This window comes from Leopardus geoffroyi, chromosome B2, assembly GCF_018350155.1.
Source record: "Leopardus geoffroyi isolate Oge1 chromosome B2, O.geoffroyi_Oge1_pat1.0, whole genome shotgun sequence".
In the NCBI taxonomy this organism is placed as follows: domain Eukaryota; kingdom Metazoa; phylum Chordata; class Mammalia; order Carnivora; family Felidae; genus Leopardus; species Leopardus geoffroyi.
In genome coordinates this window covers 136,576,519-136,602,422 of record NC_059332.1, presented here as the reverse complement: position 1 = coordinate 136,602,422, position 25,904 = coordinate 136,576,519, and the positions used below count along the sequence as shown (strand labels likewise).

The following is a 25,904-nucleotide window of genomic DNA, read 5'->3' as shown; positions in this document are numbered from 1 at the left end:
TGAACACAAGTAGATACAGTCACATCAGTGCAAATAACCCAGAAAATCATCCAAAGACTAACTGAGCAGATTCTCCACAGTTAACTGTAGGGAAGAGGTCACATGGAAGCGGACAGGAAGCACAGAAATCAGGAGTAAAGAGACCTGCAGGACTGTCCCCAGAAGGAAGGGATACCACAGGTGCAGAGAGGGGGGAGAAACAGACTCTCACATGAGGGAGCCTACATGGGGAAGACGAATCCCCGTAACATTTGGCTTTGAAAACCAGAGAGGCCAAATTTCACAATTTCTTACAATCGATGGGGTTTAAAACCTGGAACTTTAAAAATCAGCAGGCTGTAGGAGAGCCAGGAGCACAAAAGGAAACTGAGTCCCTGCCCTTAAAGAGACAGCACAACAAATAACCCCTGTGGAGATATAGCATGGAAGCAGGGATTTAAAAAACGCCTGGGGTATACGGAAGGGAGATTTGTTTACTAATTTCAGAGTATGTGCTAGTGGGGCAGGAATCACTGGGAGACTTCTCTAGGAACAAAGGAAGTGGTGTTACCATTTTCCTTCCCCACGCCTCACCATAAGCACAGGAACACCTGCGGAAACCATCCCTGGGCCAACACTCTAGCTACCTAATTTGCTAAAGGTGTGCCCTGCCCACAGTTTTCCTGCAGATTCAGGCCTGCCTCAGTCCTGGGGCCTGCAGGTCCTCTCCCACAGATGCCCAGTGTAAACCTTGCTAACACCACACATCCAGCCACTGCAGGCTTCTGCGAACCCACCTCCTCCAACCCGGTCTGCCTCGGTCCCAGCAGCTGGTACAGACCTTGCCAGTACTGTGCATCCTGCCTCCACACTCTCCTGAAGTTCAGTGCTACTGCACCTCTGATAAATGCCTGGTATGACAACTTAAGCTCAATGTGACTTCAGACTGGCCAACTAACACCACAAAAACCACACACTGCCCACCACAATAGGCAAAGACAGCCATTACAGATGACTGGTCTAAAAGCAAAAGGGGCTCAGCGACAACAGAAGGGCATACACAGCACACACAGGAGACACCCCTATTAGTGCCAGGTTCTGGTAAACAGGGGAAACTGCACCACAGGGCACTACAGGACTGCTTCTTCATAAGGCCACCACTTTTAAGAGCAGGAGATGTAGTTGACTTTCCTAACACACAGAAACAGACACAGAGAGTTAGACAAGATGAGGAGGCAGAGGAGTATGTTCCAAATGACAGAACAGGATAAGATCACAGAGACCTAAACAAAACAGAGTTAAGATATATGCCTGATAAAGAATTTAAAGTAATGGTCATAAAGATACTAGCACTGGACTTGAAAGAAGAGTGAAGGGGCGCCTGGGTGGCGCAGTCGGTTAAGCGTCCGACTTCAGCCAGGTCACGATCTCGCGGTCCGTGGGTTCGAGCCCCGCATCGGGCTCTGGGTTGATAGCTCAGAGCCTGGAGCCTGTTTCCGATTCTGTGTCTCCCTCTCTCTCTGCCCCTCCCCCGTTCATGCTCTGTCTCTCTCTGTCCCAAAAATAAATAAAAACGTTGAAAGAAGAGTGAAGGATCTCAATGAGACCCTTAACAAAGAGACTGAAAACATAAAAAAGAACCAGAGATGAAGAACTCAATAACAGAAATTAAAAGTACACTGCATGGAATAAATAGTAGACTAGAGGAGGGAGAACTATCAGTGACCTGGAAGACAGAGTAATGGAAAGTAAACAAGCTGAACAGAAGAGAGAAAAAAATAATAATAATAAATGAAAATAGAGGCACCTGGGTGGCTTAGTTAGTTGAGTGTCTGACTCAATTTCGGCTCAGGTCATAATCCCATGGTTGTGGAACTGAGCCCCTCATCGAGCTCCACACTGAGCATGAAGCCAGCTTGGGATTCTCCCCACTCCCCCCCACCCCCCACCACCACTCGCCCTCTGCCCTTCCCTGTTCACATTCACATTCTCACTCTCTCAAAAATATATACATGTGTATGTACATATATATATTCTTAAAAACATGAAAATAGTCTTAGGGAACTCAGTGACACCATCAAGCATAATAACGTTCACATTACAGGGATCCCACAAGGAGAAGAGCGAGAAAAGGGGGCAGAAAATTTATTTGAAGAAATAATAGTTAAAAATTTCCCAAATCTGGGAAAGGAAACAGAAATCCAGATCTAGGAGGCACAAAGAACCCCCAACAATATCAACCAAAAGAAGTCCTCACCAAGACACATAGTAATTAAAATGGCAAAAAAGTAGTGATAAGAGAGATTTTTAAAAGCAGCAAGAGAAAAGAAAACAGTTACATACAAGGGAAACACCATAAGGCTATTAGCTGATTTTTCAGCAGAGAATTTGCAGGCCAGAAGGAAATGGCATGATATATTCAAAGTGCTGAAAGAAAAAAACCTGCAGCCAAGCATACTCTATCCAGCAAGGCCATCATTCAGAATAGGAGAGACAAAGAGTTCCCAGACAAACAAAAGTTAAAGGAGTTCATGATCACTAACCAGCCCTACAAGAAATGTTAAAGGGTACTCTTTGAGTAGAAGGGGGAGTAAGAAAAGTAGGAAACACAAAAGCTGTAAAAATAAGATGTTAAGTATGACACCCTATACCTAAAATGTGGGGGGATAGGAGTGAAGAATGAGTTCAAACTTAAGCGACCATCAACTTAACTGCTATATGCATGTTATATATAAACCTAATGGTAACCACAGATCAAAAACCAATAATAGATATGCAAAAAATAAAGAGAAAGGAATCCAAGAAAGCCAGCAAACCATGAGAGAAGAGAGCAAGAGAAGGAACAAAGAAGGACTACAAAACCACCATAAAACAAGTAACAAAATGGCAATAAGTACCTACTTATCAATAATTACTTTGAGTGTAAATGGACTAAACATTCCAGTCAAAGAATATAAGGTGACAGAATGGATTAAAGAAAAACAAGACCCATCTATATGCTGCCTATAAGAGATTCAGTTCAGACCTAAAGACAATGGAGACTGAAAGTGAAACAACAAAAAACATTTACCATGCAAATGGAAGTGAAAAGAAAGCCAGGAGAGCAATAATGACATCAGACAAAACAGACTTTAAAACAAAGACTGTAACAAGAGACAAAAGAAGGACACTGTATGATCATAAAGAGAACAATGCAACAAGAATATATAACAATTGTGAAAATTTATACGCCCAACATGGAAGCACCCAAGTACATAAAGGAGCTAATAACAAACATAAAGGAACTAATAGATAGTAATATAATAACAGTAGGAGACTTTAACACCCCACTCCCATCAATGAAGAGATCATCCAAACAGAAAACCAACAAACAGTGGCTTTGAATGACACACTGGACCAGATGGATCTAATATATTCATAACATTCTACCCTAAAACGGCAGAGTAAATACACATTCTTTTCAAGAGCACATGGAACATTCTCCAGAATAGATCACATAGTAGGCCACAAAACAAGTCTCAGCAAATTCAAGAAGATCAAGGTCACCATTCATCTTTTCTAACCACAATGCTAGGAAACTAGAAATCAACCAAAAGAAAAAATCTGGAAAAAGCACAAATACATGGAGGTTAAATATCACGCTACTGACACTGAGGAGGGCACTTGCTGGGATGAGCACCGGGTGTTGTATGTAAGCGATGAACCACGGGAATCTGCCCCAAAAACTAACAGCACACTTTACACACAGCATGTTAGCCAGTTTGGCCATAAATTATATTTTAAAAATAATAATAAAATAAAATAAAAATGCAAGAAAAAATATCACATACTAAATAATCAGTGGGTCAACCAAGAAATCAAAGAGAAAATCAAAAAAATATGTCAAGACAAATGAAGATGAACAACAGTTGAAAATCTTTGGGTTGTGGTAAAAGCTGTTTCAGGAGGGAAGTTTATATAGGTCGTTCTCTCACTTTTTTTTTTTTTTTTTTTTTTTTAGTGTATGTATCTGGTTTTGGTATCCAGGTAATGCTGGCCTCACAGAATGAATGTGGAAGCTTTCCTTCCTCTTCTTCAACAAGAAAAATCTCAAATGCACAATCTAATCTTACACTTAAAAGAGCTAGAAAAAGAACAAACAAAATGACTAGACGGAAGGAAACAGATCAGAGCAGAAATAAATGAAATAGAAACTAAAAAAAAACAAACAAAACATTCAATGAAACTGGGTGCTGGTTCTTTGAAAAGATCAACAAAATTGATAAACCTTTAGCCAGACTCATCCAAAAAAGAGAGAGAGAGAGAGAGAGAGAGAGAGGGAGAGAGAGAGGACTCAAACAAAATCAGGAATGAAAGAGGAGAAATAACAACCAACACCACAGAAATACAAATGATTACAAGAGAATATTACGAAAATTATATGCCAACAAATTGGACAGCCTAGAAGAAGTGGATGAATTCTTAAAAACATATAACCTCCCAAAATTGAATCAAGAAGAAATAAAAAATTTGAACAGACCAGTTACCAGCAATGAAATTGAATCAGCAATCAAAAAACTCCCAACAAACCAAAGTCCAGGACCAGATGGCTTCACAGGCGTATTCTGCCAAACATTTAAAGAAAAGTTAATACCTATCCTTCTCAAAATATTCCAAAAAAACAGAAGAGGAAAAGAAAGCTTCCACATTCATTCTGTGAGGCCAGGATTACCCAGATACCAAAACCAGATAAATAAAAAATCACTCACTACAATCAAGTGGGATTTATTCTTAGGATGTAAGGGTGGTTCAGTATTTGCAAAGAAAATGAAAAAACTAATTTGAAAAGATATACACATCCCTGTGTTTATTGCAGCATCATCTACAAGAGGCAAGATATGGAAGCAGCCTAATGTCCACCAATAGATGAATGGATAAAGAAGATTTGTGTGTGTGTGTGTGTGTGTGTGTGTGTGTGTGTGTGTGTAAGAGAGAGAGAGAGAGAGAGAGAGAGAGATGGAATGTTATTCAGCCATAAAAAGTAGTGAGATTTTTGCCATTTTCAACAACACAGATGGACCTAGAGGGTATAACGCTAAGTGAAATAAGTCAGACGGAGACATACAAATACCATATGATTTCACTTCGAAGTGGAATTTAAAAAACAAAACAAACACCTGAACAACCAAAAAACCAAATAGACTTTTAAATGCAGAGAACAAACGGATGGCTGCCAGAGGGGAGCTAGGAAGGGGGACGGATGAAATAGGTAAAAGGAATTAAGAAGTACAAAGTTACAGTTATAAAATAAATAAGTCACAGAGATGAAAGGTACAGCCTAAGGAAAATAGTCAATAATATTATAACAACATTGCATGTGATAGAAGGTGACACCACTTACTGTGGTGAGCACTGAGAATTGTCAAATAACTATGCTGTACACCTGCAACTATTCTAACATTATGTGTCAACTACACCTTAACAATAAATTTTTTTAAGGACACGGTATATATGTATAGGAACAGTACTATAAAGAAACGTACCAAAATAGATCAGTAAGGTTTCTTTTTGGTAATAAAAAATTTTAATTGATTGCACAATTATTAAACACACTAGATAAAACAAGATGAGAATGAGGGCAGGAGTAGTAACTGGAATAAAAATTTCTGCCTTGGTGTCACACGAAAGCTTCACAGAAAAGCTAATTCCAACTCTTGTCATGTGAAGAAGGAGCCTGGGAAGGAGGTGGAAGGCACCAGGGGCATGAAACAGTTATGCTTCAAGATACATGGCTAGTTTAGACAAATCTAATTTTTCCATGTGACTGAAGTTTTGTCTAGATATTAGACACTGGTAAAGTGATTTGGCTGACTTAAGGAGTCTGTTTATTCCTCACCTTATCTAAGTGAATAGCTTTTGCACAGCAGGAGGGACCTGATCAGGTCTGCATGTCACTGTGTCTCCTTTGTGGCACTGAAAAGGTTGAGATCAGTACAAAGGGAGATAGGAGAAAGGGAGATCAGCCAGGAGGCGACTGCATCCGCCTACCTTTATTTTCAGATGAAGCTTTGGCAACTCCATTTTGAAGCCTAATGTTGAAATGCCTTACAATTATTACATACATTACATGTATGACATTTGAGGGCTTGGTAAGCTGGAGTTAGATAGAGGAGCCCTCTACCCTAAAGTAATAGGACATCCTTTACTAGTCTCAGCAGGAGGCTGGATCCAGATGATGAGGAATGTAGTCTTAATACCCAGATAAGAAGTTCAGAAATACGTTTCTGATATTAACTAAATTAATGTTGTCAAATGGTATTCAGAGGCTCAGCTGAAGAATGTGCATTCATTCATGCTATGCTCTACTTGAAAATAATCCTTGACAAGCCAGAACCTCAGAGAGGTGTCTAACTTGGACCCCATCGTTTTGACTCTACTATACAAGTGCTTTTACTGAACAAGGGCTCACATCATGCTTGCATTGTTTCATGGGTTTTGAAATTTGAAAAGGTTTCCCACAGTGAATAGGTGTGCTGTTACCAGGCAACTTGTTTGCTTTACCTTGTGGTCCGAGTAAATTGTATGACTCCTGCTGATGCTCTTGGAAGACCTAAGTCAAACTGTGGTCCACCTCCTACAAGCGCACAGCACCAACAGCACGTACATGATATGCTTTCACATCCTCTGATTTTTTTCCCTCTTTCCATACTTCTTTACTGTCATTTACTTACTTTCTTTTCTTTTTCATTTTTTTAACATTGGATAAGAAATAAACCTGAGGGGCGCCTGGGTGGCTCAGTCAGTTCAGCATCAGACTCTTGATTTCAGATCACGTCATGATCCCAGGGTCATGGATAGAGGCCAACATCGGGCTCCATGCTGAGTGTGGAGCCTGCTTGGAATTCCCTCCCTCACTCTCTCTCTCTCTCTCTCTCTCTCTGTCTCTTTCTCTCTGCCCCTTTGCCTCCCTCCCCCACTCATGCATGCTCACGCTCTGTTAGAAAGAAAGAAAGAAAGAAAGAAAGAAAGAAAGAAAGAAAGAAAGCAAGCAAGCAAGCAAGCAAGCAAGCAAGCAAGCAAGCAACCTGAAACTTTGGATGGAAGTTAGAAGTTCTCTGAGATCTAGACCTTTGGTAACCTGCAAAGATTATGGGAAACACTAGAAGGATGGGGATTTGCTTTTAGTTTATGATCCTGCCATGGTATAGAAGCTATTCAGTTACTGGGGAGTATGTTTCAGAACACCCACAGAGTCAAAAGGAAGGCAACTCTTCTCTTGGGGTTCTGACACACATACATCCATGGTTTTTGGTTTGTTAATGCTACTGGAGAAGGATAGGCTGAAATGGGGCATGGTGGAAGAATCTGTGGGCTTCCTAAACCAGCCCACTGCTGGAGCAGGGGGCTCAGTAGAAGTCAACCAGCTGATGGAATCTGGAATAGCAGATGAAAACTGGACAAGATCTGGAGTGAATCAAATGGGAGGACCAAAGTATTAGTAAGAACAGTCCTCCATCCATTCATTCACTTATTCCACAAATAATTATTGAGCGTTTTCATTGTGAGGTCCTGAGTAGGTGCTAAGGACAGCTTAGCAAACATCACAGTCTTCTGAGGGAGGGGGACATGAAATACGTAATTACACACATAATTTATCGCTTGCCATTGTGTTAAGTGCCGTGAAGTGAAAGCCTAGGCTGCGAGGGAGGATAGTTGAAAGACAGCAGTGGTCAGTGGGAGCTCTGATTGGTCAGGTTCTGCAGAAAATTGGAGGAACAATGGGTTAGGGAAGACTTCTAAATCGCAAATAAGAGAAGAGTGAAGAAACTGCTATTAAGGTGAATATGCTGTCCACTAGTTGGTTTTCTTCCTTGGCTCTGATCCCTCCTTCCATCTTCCCCAGCCGCCTCCTGCTGTGCCCCTGGGGGGCCTGCATGGAGGATGGGATGCAGGTCCTGGGGAGGCGGAGCCAGCTCAGGTTATACAGATTATAAACAGGCTCCCTGTTTCAGAAGGAAGAGCTCCCGAAATGGGAGTCTCCTCACTTCAGTCTGTCCTACTGAGCGTGCCAAAGACATCCTTCGCCTCTTCATTAAGCAACGAGAGTTGCTAAGCACTGAGGTTCAAGGTTTGAAATCGGCCATTAATCCAATCCATCCTGGACACAAAACAGAGAAAAATGAATTCTAAAAACTTAATTGTAGATCTTGCTTTGTCTCCTTGCAGGGACTCTTACAGGAAGGTGAAACCTGATTTGAATTCTTTTGACAGTGAAAGCTGGAGGGACTGTCTATTGCTAACATTTTCCTGCCATTTTCTTTTTTTTTTTAAATATATATGTGTGTGTGTGTGTGTGTGTGTGTATGTATATATATATATATATATATATATATATATTTTTTTTTTTTTTTTTTTTTTTTTTACAAGGCAGGCTTCTGTGGAGGCTTTGTTACCATCAGGAGTGTGTAGGCTGGACTTTGCGGCTTCCTTTTGACAGAACAATATTACTAGAAGTGATGACGCAGCATCGTTTTTATTGGGTTTTGTCTGGGCCGAGTTAAGGGCCAGCCACCTTGGAAGAGAAAGCACTTAGTGCAATACACAAGCTATTTTAGGTCACTTTCCTTCTCTGGGCTTGTCCTTTATTAGTTGGAGATCTTTTTACAGTTAATGAAAACATTAGAAATCATTGAATTCTCTTCTTTTTAATCCTTGAAGACACTATTCTGGCCATTATATTATTTATATTCTATTATATTCTATTATATAATATATTATATTCTATTTATATTCTATTATATTCTATTTATAATATTCTATTATATTCTATTTCTTTTCATGTGAACTTCCTGTCCCAAATGTAGTCAAAACGTTGTAGTTGCTTAACAAACTCATTCCAAGTATTGCTGGGAACTCAACGATTCTTCTTTCTGCCTCTGCCTTCTTTGTGCATGCAGAGGTCAAATGGGGTTTCCTGTGGACTCCACAGCCAGGAAGGAATGCAGAAACACAGTACTCAGTTTCTTAAGTCTGAAGATTAGGATGTGACAGTTGAGAACCTAGTCAACTGCACTCTTTAAACATACTACTTTCAGTTGTCTTTGACTTAATTAAGAAATTAATTTTAACATTAAAATTAATAGCCACTTTTCTTTTAAGAAATTAGAAGATGACAAATGTAGCTACAATTTCCTTTCTCCATGACCTCTTATTTTGACCTCTTCCTCCACTCCAGAGGTAATTATTAGAGAAGTTTGGTAAGTATTCTTCAGACCATTAAAGAAATATCTTTTTGCATTTTTACTTATACCTAAAAAGATATATTATCTTACATAACATATATATTTTTTTTAATTTTTTTTTAATTTTTTTTAACGTTTATTTATTTTTGAGACAGAGAGAGACAGAACATGAATGGGGGAGGGGCAGAGAGAGAGGAAGACACAGAATCGGAAGCAGGCTCCAGGCTCTGAGCCGTCAACCCAGAGCCCGATGCGTGGCTCAAACTCACGGACCACGAGATCATGACCTGAGCCAAAGTCGGACGCTTAACCGACTGAGCCACCCAGGCGCCCCTTATATAACATACATTTTTAAACATAAATGACATCTGTTAGTTTTGCTCTCATTTACTTTATTTTATAAACAGTATGTTTTTGGGGTGCCTGGGTGGCTCAGTCAGTTGAGTGTCTGACTTTGGCTCAGGTCATTTTCTCGTGGTTCGTGAGTTGGAGCCCCACATCAGGCTCTGTGCTGACAGCTCAGAGCCTGGAGTCTGCTTCGGATTCCCTATCTCCCCCTCTCTCTGCCCCTCCCCCACTTGCACACATGCACACTCTCTCTCTCTCTCTCTCTCAAAAATAAACATTAAAAAATATTTTTAAATATTAAAACAGATAGTTCCGTTCTTTTAACTGCTTTTTAGATTCCCATCTTATGGATATACTATACTTGACCATGTCCTACACTGATGGACACCACAAACTGTGAACACTCACATAGAATTCAAAGGAGAACTGCACTCGTAGACTGTGTGCCAAAGTGCCTCCCACACTGGCAGGATCATCTTACAACGTCCATTCAATAAACCTACCTAGATGTCCGTTTTAAATCATACACCACAGAAAAGCAATCATTGCCTCTAGATCTAGTACCAGTTGTTTATTTGGCTGCAGAATTTCCTTTTCAGGCCTTAATTGCCTCATTTTCAGGTGAGGAAATAACAACGGTTCCTACTTGTGAACTGTTACAAAGAGTGAATGGAGGGGCGCCTGGGTGGCGCAGTCGGTTGAGCGTCCGACTTCAGCCAGGTCACGATCTCGCGGTCCGTGGGTTCGAGCCCCGCATCGGGCTCTGGGCTGATAGCTCAGAGCCTGCAGCCTGTTTCCGATTCTGTCTCCCTCTCTCTCTGCCCCTCCCCCGTTCATGCTCTGTCTCTCTCTGTCCCAAAAAATAAATAAACGTTGAAAAAAAAAATTTTTTTTAAAAAAAGAGTGAATGGAAACAGTCCCTGGCTCAGTGAGTCAGTTGGGATTTACATACACACACACACACACACACACACACGCACACACACACACACACACACACACATGCTGTATATGGGGTTTTTTTCAGAATTACATCAGGATGATATATATATACATACATCTTAGAATTACATCAGGATTAGTACTTAAAGCAAATCTCCCAAAGGTTTGACCTCTCAGGTTTTTTTTTTTTTTAATTTTTAATGTTTGTTTATTTTTGATACATAGAGCATGAGCAGGGAAGGGGCAGGGAGAGAGAGGGAGACACAGAATCTGAAGCGAGCTCCAGGCTCTGAGCTGTCAGCACAGAGCCCTACGTAGGGCTTGAACCCATGAACCGCAAGATCATGACCTGAGCTGAAGTTGGGACACTTAACCGACTGAGCCACCCAGGAGCCCCAACATCTCAGTTTTTCTAATCGCAGCTCTGCCTTACCCAATGAAAAGAAGACTCAATTTCTTTTAACAGAGCACAAGTATTAAGGGTATTTTGGAATACTGTATTTTTTTTCAATAGAGATATTGAGTTAGAAGGGTTTTTTCTTTATTTTTTATTCCAGTATAGTTAATAGACAGTATTATATTAGTTTCAGGTGTACAATATAGTGATTCAACAATTCTATACATTACTCAATGCTCACCATGGTAAGTACACTTTTTTTAATTTTTTGAAAAATGTTTATTTGGGGTGCCTGGGTGGCTCAGTCAGTTAAGCATCCAACTTCAGCTCAGGTCATGATCTCAGTTAATGAGTTCAAGCCCCGCATCAGGCTCTTTGCTGACAGCTCAGAGCCTGGAGCCTGCTTCGGATTCTGTGTCTCCCTCTCTCTCTGACCCTCCCCCGTTCATGCTCTGTCTCTCTCACTCTCAAAAATGAATAAATGTTCAAAAAAATGTTTTAATGTTTATTTGTCTTTGAGAAAGAGAGAGGGAGTGCATGTGAGCTAGGGAGGGGCACAGAGAGAAAGAGAGTGGGGAGAAGCAGAGAGAGGGGGACAGAGGATCCGAAGCAAGCTCTGCACTAACAGCAGAGAGCCTGATGCAGAGTTTGAACTCACGAACCGTGAGATCATGACCTGAGCCAAAGTCGGACACTTAACTGACTGAGCCACCCAGGTGCTCCTGGTATACTCTTTTTTGTGTTTGTTTTAGATTTTAATTTTAAGCGATCTCTACACTTAATGTGGGGCTTGACCTCACAACCTGAGATCAGGAGTCACATGCTCCACCAACTGAGCCAGCCAGGCGCTCCACAATAAGTGTTCGGTTAATGCCCTTCACCCATTTCACCCATCCCCATCCCCCACCCACCTACCCTCTGGTGACCATCTGTTTGTTCTCTGTAATTAAGAGACTCTTTTTTGGTTTGTCTTTTGTTTCCATTGTTTGTTTTGTTTCTTAAATTCCACATATGAGTGAAATCATAAGGTATCTGTTTTTCTCTGACATACTTAGTGCTGTATTTTCTAGCTCCGTCTATATTGTTGCAAGTGTCAAGATTTCATTCTTTTTGATGGCTGAATAACATCCCACTTTATATGTACCACACCTTCTTTATCCATTCTTCTATCAATAGACACAGGCTGCTTCTATAATTTGGCTATTATAAATAATGCTGCAACAAACACAGGGGTGCATATATCCTTTTGAATTCGTGTTTTTGTATTCTTTGGGTAAATACCCAGTAGTGTGATTCCTAGGTCATAGGGTAGTTCTATTTTTAATTTCTTGAGTAACCTTCATACTATTTTCCACAGTGGATGCACCAATTTATATTCCCACCAACAGTACAAGAGAGTTTCCTTTGCTCCACATCCTTGCTAACACTTGTGGGTTTTTTGTATTTTTTATTTTAGCCATTCTGACAGGTGTGAGGTGATTTTCTTGTAGTTTAGATTTGCAGTTCCCTGATGATGAGTGATGTTGAGCATCTTTTCATGTGTCTATTGGCCATCTGTGTGTCTTCTTTGGAGAAATAGCTGTATGTCTTCTGCCCATTTCTTAATTAGATTATTTGTTTTTTTGGTGTTGAGTTGTATAAGTTCCTTATATATTTTGGATGCTAACCTTTTAACCAATATGTCATTTAAAAATATCTTCTCCCTTTTAGTAGGTTGCTTTTTCATTTTGTTAGTTTCCTTTGCTGTACGAGAGCTTAATCTGGTGTAGTCTCAATAGTTTATTTTTGCTTTTGTTTCTTGTGCCTGCAGAGACATATCCATAAATATGTAGCTAAGGCCAATGTCCAAGAGATTACTACCTATGTTTACTTCTAGAAGTTTTATGGATTCAAGTCTTACCTGTAGGTCTTTTATCCATTTGGAGTTTATTTTTGTGTATGGTGTAAGAAAGTGGTCTGGTTTCATTCCTTTGCATGTAGCTGTCTAGTTTTCCCAACACCATTTAATTAAACTGTGTGCTTTAAAAAAAAAAATGTAATTGGGATTACACTAAAACTGTAATTTTGTATCCTACATCCATCATTAAATATTAATGTTTCCCCAAGTATTCTTTAAAAATATTAAAAGCTGGGGCGCCTGGGTGGCGCAGTCGGTTAAGCGTCCGACTTCAGCCAGGTCACGATCTCACGGTCCGTGAGTTCGAGCCCCGCGTCGGGCTCTGGGCTGATGGCTCAGAGCCTGGAGCCTGTTTCCGATTCTGTGTCTCCCTCTCTCTCTGCCCCTCCCCCGTTCATGCTCTGTCTCTCTCTGTCCCAAAAATAAATAAACGTTGAAAAAAAAAATTTTTTTTTTAAAAAATTTAAAAAAAAAAAAAATATTAAAAGCTGAGGGCACCTGGGTGGCTCAGTCAGGTAAGTGTCTGACTTCAGCTCAGGTCATGATCTCATGGTCCAGTCCGTGGGTTCGAGCCCTGCATCGGGCTCTGTGCTAATGGCTCAGAGCCTGGAGCCTGCTTCCGATTCTGTGTCTCCCTTTCTCTCTTCCCTTCCCCTGCTCACACTCTGTCTGTCTGTCTGTCTGTCTGTCTGTCTCTCTCTCTCTCTCTCAAAAATAAATAAAACATTAAAAAGGTAAATAAAAAATAAAAATAGTAAAAGCTGCACAATATTCCATCATAAAGTTGTAATTAAACCTGACTATTTTTTATCTGGGCATTTAGTTCTCTCTCCTATCTGTCACTATTATAAATCTGTTAGAATTTCTAATTGTTCCCTTAGGATAAATTCCTGGAAGGAAAATAATTGGGTCAATGTAAATTACAAATTTAAGGATTTGGGTACATATTGCATATGAAGTAGCACCAACTTATATTCCCAGCAATTATCTATTATAATAGTTTCATGGCACTAGGGCGACAGCTTAACTAGTTCCTTCTCGGATGTTTCTGTATCACTTTGAAGATGCCTGCATTTCTTTATCACATGAATAATAACAATGGTAACATCAGTTATCACTTTGTTGAGGACTTGATATAAACAGACACAATATGAGCACTCCACTAACACTATTGCAGTCAATCCTGACAACACTTCTGACAAAGGATGCAGAGCTCTGGCCTGCCCAAGGACCCACAAATAGCGAGTGATGGAAACTGACTTCAAACTTGTAAGGCTATCTAATGCTAAATCCATGCTTTCCTCCGGGGGTCTGCAAATGTTTTTGTTTATGCAACCTATCAGTATGAACTGATGGAACAAATTTAAATATTTATTACACATAAATGATATAAAGTACTATACAGATTAAGTACATTACCAAATATACACAAAATATAAATAAAATAAAATGAGATTAAGATAAATAAAAATTAAATATTTTCTTCCTAAAACTCTCCTAAATAATTTTGTGCACCCCACACAGCCACCAGGCCAGTTTGGGGAACAAAGCCCTTACCTTCTACATTCATTTTTAGGTACACCACTTGAATGAAAGCTCCACCAGGGCAGACCCTATGTCTGTTTTTCAGCACTGCGTCCCCAGTGTCTACAACAGTGCCAGGCACAGAGTAGGCACTTGTGAAATACATATACAGTATTAATAAATGAATGAATGAATGATTTGGCTACAAGGTTGTGGGTTTCAAGGCAGAATCTAGAAATCAATTATATTTGTATCCCTAGCACCATGTACCTTTCCTAGGATATGATGAACACCTCCATAAACGTCTACTGAATGGATGTCTACTCAATATCTGTTGAATAAATGAATGGATGGAGGAGTCAACGGGCAAAGAGAAAGGCAAGGCTTCTTCTCTTTGTTCACATCTCTAAGGGTAGCCTATCAAACATAAAAATACCCAGATGACACCAGAAACCATAAAATACCTAGGAATAAATCTAGCCAAAGAGGTGAAAAATCTATACACTGAAAACTATAGGAAGCTTATGAAAGAAATTGAAGACACCAAAAAACGGAAAAATATTCCATGCTCCATATTGTTAAAATGTCAATACTACCCAAAGCAATCTGCATATTCCATGCAATACCTATCAAAATAACACCAGCATTCTTCACAGAGCTAGAACAAACAATCCTAAAATTTGTATGGAACCAGAAAAGACCCCAAATAGTCAAAACAATCTTGGAAAAGGAAAATCAAAGCAGGAGGCATCACAATCCCGGACTTCGAGACATATTACAAAGCTGTAATCATCAAGACAGTATGGTACTGGCATAAGAACAGACACTCAGATCAATGGAATAGAGAACCCAGAAATGGACCCACAAACATATGGGCAACTAATCTTTGACAAAACAGGAAAGAAGATCCAATAGAATAAAGACAGTCTCTTCAGCAAGGGGTGCTGGGAAAACTGGACAGCGACATGCAGAAAAATGAACCTGGACCATTTTCTTACACCAGACACAAAAATAAACTCAAAATGGATGAGAGACCTAAATGTAAGACAGGAAGCCATCAAAATCCTCGATGAGAAAGCAGGCAAAAACCGCTTTGACCTTGACTACCGCAACTTCTTACTCAACACATCTCCAGAGGCAAGGGAAACAAAAGCAAAAATGAACTATTGGGATCTCATCAAAATAAAAACTTCTGCACAGCAAAGGGAACAATCAGCAAGACTAAAAGGCAACTGACAGGATGGGAGAAGATATTTGCAAATGACATATCAGATAAAGGGTTAGTATCCAAAATCTATAGAGAACTTATCAAACTCAACACCCAAAAAAACAAATAATCCAGTGAAAAAATGGGCAAAAGACATGAATAGACACTTCTCCAAAGAAGACATTCAGAGGGCCAACAGACACATGAAAAAATGCTCAACATCACTCATCATCAGGGAAATACAAATCAAAACCACAATGAGAATACCATCTCACACCTGTCAGAACAGCTAACATTAACAACTCAGGCAACAACAGATGTTGGTGAGGATGTGGAGAAAGAGGATCTCTTTTGCATTGCTGGTGGGAATGCAAACTGGTGCAGCCACTCTAAACAACAGTATGGAGGTTCCTTGAAAAATTAAAAATAGAACTACCCTATGACCCAGCAATTGTACTACTAGATATTTATCCACGGGATACAGGTGTGCTGTTTCAAAGGGACACATGCACCCCCATGTTTATAGCAGCACTATCAACAATAGCCGAAGTATGGAAAGAGCCCAATGTCCATCGATGGATGAATGGATAAAGAAGATGTGGTATATATATACAATGGAGTATTAGTCAGCAATCAAAAAGAATGAAATCTTGCCATTTGCAACTGCGTGGATGGAACTAGAGGGTATTATGCTAAGTGAAATTAGTCAGAGAAAGACAATTATCATATGACTTCATTCACATGAGGATTTTAAGAAACAAAACAGATGAACATAAGGGAAGGGAAGCAAAAATAACATAAAAACAGGGAGGGGGATGAAACATAAGAGACTCTTACATATGGAGAACAGAGGGTTACTGGAGGGGTTGTGGGAGTGGGGATGGGCTAAATGGGTTAAGGGCATTAAGGAATCTACTCCTGAAATCATTGTTGCACTATATGCTAACTAACTTGGATGTAAATTTTTAAAAAATAAATAAAAACACAAAAAAAATACCTAGATGAACTTATTTACTGATTTATAATAACACTTTACTAGGGCTAAACAATGGCCCCTTAGAAGAAGTTTAGGTGGAATTTCACTCACTTCTTGTAAAAATAGAAAGTAGTAAATCTCTTATTTTTTTTTAATTAGCCTTGGCTAGAGACCAACCCAGAACAGAGACATGAGCTTTAGAAGAAGCTGGAGACAAGAGGAGATAGTTGACCAAGATACACTGGGGAGGAAAGGCCATGAATTATCCATCCACATATTATTAGATAAGGATAAAAGTATAAAATATTTTTAAATGCTTATCTTGAAGGAACCAAAATTATGTGTTAATCCTTGTTAGGATGAAGGTCCATTCCTACTTAATTTGTAATCTTTCTGAATCTTGTTATGAAAATATCTTAACTACTAAGTTTGCAATTATTTCTTTAACTCATCCTGCCTTCAGAAGCTTGTCAGGCCCTGAGAAACAGCCAAGCTTGATCTCAAGGTTTTATATACTAGATGTATATTACAGGAAATTACATTAATCAACTATTTATAACTTCAGTATCTATATTCTGTAACCTCGCTGATATGTCACTTAAATTCACTCATTAATTAGAAAACATTAAGATGTTTTGTTTTCCTTTTTCCCTCAGTTGTGACTGTAATAAACAACTCATTTCTAAAATTAGCATAAATGTGGAACTTTTCCCTGAAGCTCTTTAAGCAACTACCAACCCCTCTTATTTCCATTTTTAAGGTGGATATTATCACCACACCTGAATTTAAACTCCAGGAGGGTATTATTATTATTTACAGCCACTAGGTAGCAAATACTTATTATGCTAGGTCTGTATTAAGCATTACTTAAGCATAATGCTATTGAATTCCGAGAGCAATTACATGAAGCCGTTACTACTATCCACATTCTATAAAAAATAAATTTAGATTCAAAAAGGATAAAAATTTTGATCAAACCTTACAGCTTCATTTTTCTGGCTCCTCTCCTCCCCCTCCCTACCCTTCTCCCTCAACCTCTCTTACTCTGGTTCGCTCTACCCAACCACATTATGGCCGGCTTCCAGTCCTCCAATTGGCCTTCCGAGCCTCAATCTAAATTACTCCTTGTGGTATTTGATTTCATGGCACCCAGCACTTAGCCTTTATGTGATCACCAGTTGTAACTATTATTTAATTATACGATTATTTATTTCCTATCTACTTCCCCCACTAGACTATGAGGTCCACAGAGGCAGTAAAACACCTGTTTTGTTTACCACTGTGTCCCCAGTAACTGGGTATCAGTTAAATACTATAGAATGAATAAGGGATGGGATGAATGGCTGTGTACACTGTTCAAAACCAAGACTGTCTTGACTCCAAAGCCCACGTTGTTCCATATATGGAACATATATGGTTCAATCCATATCTGGTTAAATGTTGAAGCAATCATTTCTCCCTAAACTGAATTATTTTCGCACTCCCAATATTGCTGCCTGAAAATCTCTTTGCTGTAGTAATGAGATGCCTTTTCATAATAAGGTTAAGCTCAAAGAATATAACTTTAATAAATTCATAAACTTTCTAATTACTTTTTAGAAGATACATTCTGCTATCTACAAGTTCATAAATGTTGTACAGGTCAGGTCCAGTCCATTTAGAAGCTAGGAGTTTAGTTCAACATAAAGTCCTACGAAGTTTTTTTAAATCTGTTTATGTCAGCAAGATAATTTCTCTGGGCTGGATGCAAGGAAAATCACAGGCAAATTAATTAACTTCGGGCAGTATTCTGAGTGCGAGCAGTTTTTCAGCATTCATTGGATAGAGCTCCACGTGACATACTGGGTGTGGCTGTCAAGGCTAACGAATGCGGATTTGAAAACACAGTCACATATGGAATCGCTTCTGCGAGAGAAATGGTGGAGACAAAAATCTCTGTTGACAACCTGATGGGATATTTTATTTATCATTATCTTACACACATCTTTTCACATGTTAAAGATTCCAGAACTCTTCCCAATGGGATTTTTCACTCTGTTATAAAACACTTAATAAATTATTTTAAATTGAAAAAATTTTTCAAGGTGTATTGTTTTAGCTCCTATGCTGAGTAGTGTCCTCCAAACGTGAATAAGTTGTTTATTCAAACAAATATTTCCTTTAGAAGGGACTTGAGATATAATTTATACCATCTTCCAAAAGAGCAATTCCCTGACACCAAGAATTGTCATGAGGAGCCTTAATTCTTGTGGGACTTCATTTCAGTACTCAGCAGTTCGTGTCAACCTACAGAAGGAGCAAGCAATTTTAAGATACCCATTAAGATTACCCATCTCTTAGTATTACCTCTTCTATTGCTCATCAATGCCTTCTAGGCAGTGTTTCTACAGTTTCATCTCCCTGATGTCACAAACTCGGATACACTGAAATAACTTTAATATTGCTTTCAAGGAAGTGCCAGCCTACCCATCTGCCTTCATGAACAGGAGTATAAGCATTGTTCTCTACCCAGATGGCATGATTTTAAAATCATGAACCAAAAGACTTAAAATACTTGGTTAATTACTATCAGGAAAAAAAAACAAAAAACAAAAAACAAAAAATTTAACAACCAATGTGGCCAAAACCATAATCATTGCTTTGGCAGCTATTCCCTAAAATTCTAATAGTCAATTCTAGATAATTCCATCAAGTCAACTCATTCCATTAGAGTATACTCTGTGGATACTAGAGGATGCACAGAGGCTTTCAAGAGCTATAATGCTCCAGATTTTCAGAACTGGGCTTTCTGAAAGAGAATCATTTAAAATTTCAAAAGCATGGCTTTGCATATAAATAATGAAGCCCTGAGGATTCACAGCACAAAATTTATTCCCGTAAATTGTGGAGGAGAGAACAGACCAGGCTGGAGAATCATTTTCCCACCTGGAAGGGAATGTGTGGCTCCAGTTCGTGGAAGAAGGAGACATGACCAGCGCTTAGATGTTGCCCACCCTCTCGAGACCTGACACCTGAGATGAGTGGGGAGAATAATAAAAACACCAGCCAACTCCCTAGGTTCCCACAGTGTTGCCCATGGAGATGAATGTCAGCTACACGGCCAGCCCTGTGAGGCTGCTTAGCTCCTGGGAGTGGGATGAGTAACAATGATAGATTGCTGTGCCCTTGGGGTCCCAGGGCAGCCCCGCCTCCTCAACTCACTCCTCAAGCAGGGAAGGAAGACCGTACCTTCATTTCCCATTTTTCCAAGGAAAGCAAAAACACGCCGCACAGCTGGACCTTCAGAAGCCAGAGCAAAGCCCAGGGAATCAACAGAGACTCATGTCCAAGTCCCCAAGGGAAGCGGGAGCTGAGAAGGCAAAGGATGGTCTTCAGCCCAAATGCTCCTCCCCCAGTGCCAAGATATTCAAAACCACACCCATCCCCACCTGCAGAAACTGAGCTCACCTACAGTAGGGGAAAGAGGGAGTGAGGAGAACAATTGGAATAAATTCCTTTGAATTGACAAGTTGGTATTTTTCTTCTAAAGAGAGGACACAGTGTCTCCTGGATTAAGCCAAGTTATTAGAAAACATCTTTGCCCACCTAAAGATACAAACTTCATACTCACTACCTATGTAGTATCTGTACTTCAGGAACTCACGAAGAGAGCTATCTATCCTCTGCTAAATACAAAAAAAAAAAAAAAGTTAAAACTAAAAAAAAATCCTGATATGTGAACAAGAAAACAATAGAAACAGAGTAACTAGGTATTGCACAGGATGTATAAATCTGAGCAGCAGAAACTATTTCTCCAGAGAAGTAACTTCTTTAAGGCACAGGTTAATACACTTAAGCTTTAGGGATAAATGTTGTGAGAAACCTGCCTATAAAGAAAGTTTCTGCCCTGAAAACACCATCCATTGTGTACCATCATAATAACACTTCATATTTGTGGCCTGAAGTGGGGAGTGCTGGGTGTGAGGCTAACTTTAGCAAAGACTGACTCCTGGTTGCGTGGGCTGCCATAACAAATCACCACAGACTGTGGCTTCAACTACAGATGTTTATACCTCACAGTTCTGGAGGATGGGAAGTCCAAGATCAAGGTGCAGCTGACTTGGCTCCTGGTGAGAACTCCCTTCCTAGCTCGCAGATAGCCATCTTCCCGCAATGCCCTCACAGTGCAGAGAGAGCTCCAGTCTCTTCCTCTTCCTATAAGGACACTAATCCCATCATGGGGGCCCAGCCTCATGACCGCATCCAAACCCAATTAACCTTCTGATGGCCTCATCTCCAAACACCATCAAACTGGGTATTCAGTTTGTGAATTCACTGTGTATTCAACATGTGAATTTGAGAGCGACACAAACATTCAGTGCACAACAGGTTCCAAGTTGAATTGCACAAACTGGAACGGGTGAATTCAAAGTATAAGCAGTTGCGGGGCCGTGGGGATTGAACTAGTTGGTCCACGTTTCCATTCATCAATTATTTCTTCCTGATTTCTTCCTACTTCCTAATCCATATCCGTATCTGGCAATTCCAAGCATGGAAGCTTCCAGAGGTCTCTGGAAAGAACAGTTCTACCTCCATTGGCTGCCTTTTCTGTCACTGATTTACCTGATGACGCCAATGCCTTTGTAATTTTCCAGAACAGTCAAAAAAAAAAAAAAAAAAATTCTGGTCTTATTCCCAGCACTGTTGGCAAGTGATGCCATTTTTTATTTTTCTTCTCTTTTAATGAGGTTCAGAGAAGCAACGGACATAAGCACATGTGCACAGTCTACTATCTTGAGTGAAAAGCCCAGATCAAGTATTAATACACCAAAGAGGACACATTCATAAGGTCTCACCTTTAGCAAATTCTGGGGCTGACCTATGCCATAAGTTCTAACTTACTGTTTTATATATGTTTCTATTATGAAATATTTTGGAAGTTATGATTCGTTTATTAATATTTCTTAGAAAACTTGTAGTGGAAATGGACATAAAGAAACCAGACTTGGAGTGATTAAGTGCTGTGCTCAAGATAACAAAGTCAGCTCATTTCAGAGTCAATAATATCCAGGTCTCTTTACTCCAAGGTTAATATTCTTCTGAGGTTAACAAATATTTGCTCAATAAATGAACAAATTGATGAGTAAACAATTTCTTAATAGGTGCCTATAACAGGAAGAATTTACCCCCTTGGATCCTTTCAGTTTTCCTATCTACTCCCCTTCAATCATCACATGGCCAAATTCAATGTTAATTTAAAAATTCCTCCTCATTTTCTCCCTAGAGAACCTCTTATTTCTCTGGCCTTCCTTTATTTGTGACTTCACAAACCATCCATGAGCTTATGAGCCCCAAATATATGACAATCCCCACCCAACACCTCTCTATTAGGTTCAGGATCTCCATCTAACTGCCCAACGGATATAATCTGGATAGCACACAGACACCTCCCACCCTAACGTGTCTAACACTGAACTCATGCTATTTTCCCCCAACCTGTTCTTTCCGCATCTCAGTGAATAGCGGCAGCCAACACCCACCCAGTTCTGTGAGCCAGAAACCCATGCTTTACAATCTCTCTCTCCAACTAGTTCCAACATCTCTGTCTTGATTCTCAAACCTAAGTAACTATTCACTTTCAACCTGCATACCTACTGTGCAAGTCTAGATTACCACAACAGCCTCCAGAGGGTCTCCCCAGCTTGAGATTTATCCCCACCCTCACCCCACACCAAGGTGCTAGTCCAGTTGTGGCCAAAGGGATCTTTTTATTTGTTTTTTGTTTTAAGTAAGCTCTGGCCTAACATGGGGCTTGAACTCTGGACCCTAAGATCAAGAGTCACATGCTCTACTGCCTGAGCCAGCCAGGTGCCCCCTAAATGGATCTTTGTAAAATGCAGAAATGTTCAATAATATATCCCAAGACTTCAAATTCTCCAGTAGTGTCCCTCACTTTTAGGACAAAATCCAAACTCTTACAAAACGTTTTGTATGATCTGACCCTTGCCTACTTCACCAGCATTACTGCCCATGACTGTTCTCACCTCACTGTCTCCTCCAACCACACTCCAGCCACACTGGCCTTCTGCAGTCGCCTGAGTGGACTTTGCGTCCTCCTCTCCCCTTGCTGTCACCTATGCTTTGTGCTGTGAAGAAGACTTATCCGCCACCATCACCCTCTGACTCTTACCTTCCGAAGCTGAGCTTAAAATTCACTTCCTGGGGAGCACCTGTGAGGCTCAGTTGGTTAAGCATCTGACTCTTGATTTCATCTCCAGCTCAAGTCATGATCTCACGGTTCGTGGGATTGAGCCCTGAGTCGGGCTCTGGGCTGACAGCATGCTGCCTGCTTGAGATCCTCTCTCTCAATAAATAACCTTAAAAAAAAAAATTCACTTCCTACAAGAAGATTTCCCTGACTACCAAGTCCAAGGAACACTTTTGCCCCTCACCTGACTTGACCTCCCTTTGGCAATGTGCCACACGGAGCACACTCTCCTCGAACTCTCCTTACTCCTATCTCCCTCACCTCTCCTCTGCATCACTCCCTCCTCTGATTTACCCAGCCCTCCCCTCTCAGTCCCTCTTGTAGCTCATCCTCCTCCACCACTCTTTACCTGGGTATTCCCTGGGCTTCTGTCCTCAACCCTCTGTCACTGGAGATACCCTCTCTGACCAACTTCCTGCCCTTCTGAGATTTCAACGACTTCCGGTGTCTGGGGGTTCCCAAATCTGCACCTGGAGCTAGAGATTCCCATTCCCAACAGTCTACTGACCATCACCTGCAGGTCCTGCTGGCACTTCAAAGTCAACATCATCTCCCCACCACCTCCAGCAGCAAAGCTTGCCCACCTCCATCCTTGCCACTGGTCCCCAAGAGCACCCTGTGTGATTATTTGTTTATATTTCCTGCTACATCCTTATCTGAGCCCGGGCACCCTTTTACTCCAGGAACCCTTTCCTCCACCCTTTTCTGAACGTCTACGTATCACCATTTATTGTTTACATAACTACACTGTGAGACCAATAGCTGGAAACAGGGTTTTCTCTGTTGTAACTCCATTTGTTGCAGGCACACGCTTTTTTAAGTTTTATTGCAAGAATAATCCAATAAATCCAAGTACATGCTTCACTTGGATTCACCAACTGAGAACATTTTGCCACATTTGACTTATTCCTTACTCTGTGTGTTTATTACACTTATGATTGCTAATTCATGGGTAATTTGCCAACATCATGGCCCTTCACCCCAAATACTTCAGCATGTATCTCCTAAGCGCAAGAATAGTCCTTTGCATAAAATAGTCAAATTTATGGGGTGCCTGAGTGGCTCAGTCGGTTAAGCATCAGACTTTTCTTTTTTTTTTTTTTCCAATATATGAAACTTATTGTCAAATTGGTTTCCATACAACACCCAGTGCTCATCCCAAAAGCATCAGACTTTTCATTTAGGCTCAGGTCATGACCTCATGGTTTGTGAGTTCGAGCCCCACGTCAGGCTCTGGGCTGATGGTGCAGAGCCTGCTTGGGATTCTCTGTCTCTCTCTCTCTCTCCCTGTATGCTCTCTCTCTCTCTCTTTCTCAAAAAATAAACTTTAAAAAACAGTGAATTTAAGGAATTTACTAATGACACCATAATTATTCACTAATCGCCTCAATACTGTTCCTTGGAGCAGCTATGACTACATTACCTGTGTTGTCAACCACCTTCAGTCTGTTTGATCTGTAACAGGTTCTCAGCCTTCCTTTAACTTTCATAACATCAATAACAAGATAAACTGACATACAGCTCCTAACATGATACACTGAGTAACACATCCCTCATAGAGAATTACCATAAATTCCAAATATGATTAAGCTGAATCAATGATGAGGAAACACTGGACATACCCCAAATCAGGGACATTCTACAAGCTGTGCTCTTTTTTTTTAATTTATTTTTTTTTTAATTTTTTTTAATGTTTATTTATTTTTGAGACAGAGAGAGACAGAGCATGAGCAGGGAAGGGGCAGAGAGAGAGGGAGACACAGAATGTGAAGCAGGCTCTAGGCTCTGAGCTCTCAGCACAGAGCCCGACGCGGGGCTCGAACTCACAGAGTGTGAGATCATGCCCTGAGCCGAAGTTGGACACTTAACCGACTGAGCCACCCAGGCGCCCCAAGCTGTGCTCTTTTTAAATGCATTGCTCTCATTCCTGCCTAAGGGCCTTGTGATTTCTGAGAACGTTCCTTCCTGGGGTCATTCACAACTCAGCACAGACATCATCTCCTTGGGGAGCCCTCCCTAACCATCCTTTCACCCCAGCCAATTTTGATCCTGTTTATCCTGCTTTATTTTCTTGTTAAAACATTTAGCATTCTGTTTTTTGTTTTACCATAAATTACCTTATCTACTTTTTTACTTTTTTTGTTATCTATTTCCCTGCACAAGAATATAAGTTTTATAAAAGTGGCGCCATATCTAAAACAGCGCCTGCTTTAAGCGTCCAACTTCGGCTCAGGTCATGATCTCACAGTTTGTGAGTTCGAGCCCCATATCAGGCTCTGTACTGATAGCTCATAGCTTGGAGACTGCTTTGGATCCTGTATCTCCTTCTCTATCTGTTCCTCCCCCATGCTCGCTCTCTCTCTCTCTCTCAAAAATAAAGATTAAAAAAAATTTTTTTAAGAAAAAAAAAGAATACACCCTCTCTTTATAGCTGCTAAAGGAAAGAATCTCTGTATCTTCTGTGCCTAACAGAGAGCTTGGGACTCAATGGGTAGTTGCCAAATAGGTGACTAACACAATGCATGATTCACTAAGCAGATTATTTCTGGTTCAGATTTCCTCCCAACTTCTCATTTTTGCTTACTTCCAACATTCACAAGATGTCAACATCAAGACTTCCTTTTTGGTATTCTCCACTAGTATACATTTCTTTTACCCGGAATGGAAGAGACTTAGGGAAATGTGACACTTATAGTCCAGTCTGAAAGTTGTTCCCCTTTGCACTGACACTGAGGTTAGGCTATAATGACCCGAGTATGCTGAAAACGCATTTCTGTACAAAGTGAACAGGGGAGATTCAAGAGGGAAATCACAGAGTTAATTCAATGAAAAGGAAGTTACTCAGTCACTCAGAAATAAAATTCATATATTTGTTTTTATAAGCAATATTTAAGACATTTTATTCAAGCACTATCCAAACGTAGATAGAGCAGCCATAATTGGTAGTTATGCTGGTGTCGGTAAGAAAGAGTATGTATGGTCCTCGTCAGCAATGCCTCTGAAGTCCTCTACCTTAGATCAAAGCCACCAAAGTGCCAATTTTTAAAAGGGGGGAAAAAATTGGAAGCAAAACAAAGAAAAACAACCTTGGGTAAAGTACACAGCATAAAGAATTCCCGGGGCAGCAAGTGCTACTCCCTTTCTCAATTAAAAATTTTTAAGTTGT

At 40.2% G+C, this 25,904-nt stretch overlaps 1 protein-coding gene across 6 annotated transcripts in view; it reads right to left on the bottom strand.

Moving 5' to 3' along the window:
- CCDC170 (coiled-coil domain containing 170) overlaps nt 1-25,904 on the bottom strand; it is a 106,112-nt gene that overhangs the window by 73,812 nt on the left and 6,396 nt on the right. The window contains exon 2 of one of the 6 annotated variants that reach the window (XM_045500042.1): nt 19,720-19,840. The exons of the other annotated variants lie outside the window; for them this stretch is intronic. The gene's annotated coding sequence lies outside the window, so the exon portion shown is untranslated. The remainder of the gene's footprint in view (nt 1-19,719; nt 19,841-25,904) is intronic. 6 annotated transcript variants of the gene reach the window in all.